This window comes from Mycetomoellerius zeteki, unplaced genomic scaffold (genome assembly GCF_001594055.1).
Source record: "Mycetomoellerius zeteki isolate Tzet28-1 unplaced genomic scaffold, Tzet1.0 scaffold333, whole genome shotgun sequence".
NCBI classification, from domain to species: Eukaryota; Metazoa; Arthropoda; class Insecta; order Hymenoptera; family Formicidae; genus Mycetomoellerius; species Mycetomoellerius zeteki.
Window position 1 is genome coordinate 33753 of NW_017257320.1, and position 905 is coordinate 34657.

Below are 905 nucleotides of genomic sequence, written 5' to 3' on the forward strand. Positions count from 1 at the left end.
CAAAGTATGTACGATTATAGTACCAAAATTGTTTTGACGAGTAATGCCATCTTCATGTTGAGGCTCAAAACTTTTCAGACGACCTATGTATGTATACATAGAACCTTCGCCAAAGATATATTTCTCAATTTTTTAGGAAATACACATACACATCATTACGTTTGTGATACCACTATAAATTCCGGTTTGTGAAACCACTATAAATACGATGTGTTTCGATTCTAATTTCCCTCCCGTTCGCATTGAGTAAGTAAGGTTCCATATTGGTGCTGCCATTGTGAGAGCACCAAGTCACATACACCAATCACGTGGAATCCCGAATGTCCAGACTCTTTACTTCTAGGGACTCCACATGGCGCATGCACATCAGTGATGCAGGTCGGGCCGCGTTTCTGGCGCATGCGCGTCGAATGTCAGTATCGTATTCGTTATCAGTAAACGGGAATTCATTAGTCGCCTACGTAAAATTTGTTAAAAATTCTTAAAAATTATAACAAATTTTAGGCGACTAATGAACTCCCGTTTACTGGTAACGAGTACGATACTGACGCTGCGTTCGACGCGCAATTATAATTTTTAAAAATTTTTAACAAATTTTACATAAGCGACTAATGAACTCCCGTTTACTAGTAACGAATACGATACTGACGCTGTGTTTGACGCGCATGCGCCAGAAACGCGGCCCGACCTGCATTACTGTTGCACACAACGCCAACATCAGACATAAAAGAGGTACTATGATGAAAAATAAAATGAAACATATTTTTCAATTATCTGTATATGCGTGCGTGCGTGCGTGCGTGCGTGAGGATAATTGAAGACTGATGACATTATCGACAATTAATGAAAATTAATCACAAGAGTATCTCAATGGCTGCGTTCAGCAGAGAAAGCAGCTTTGCAAC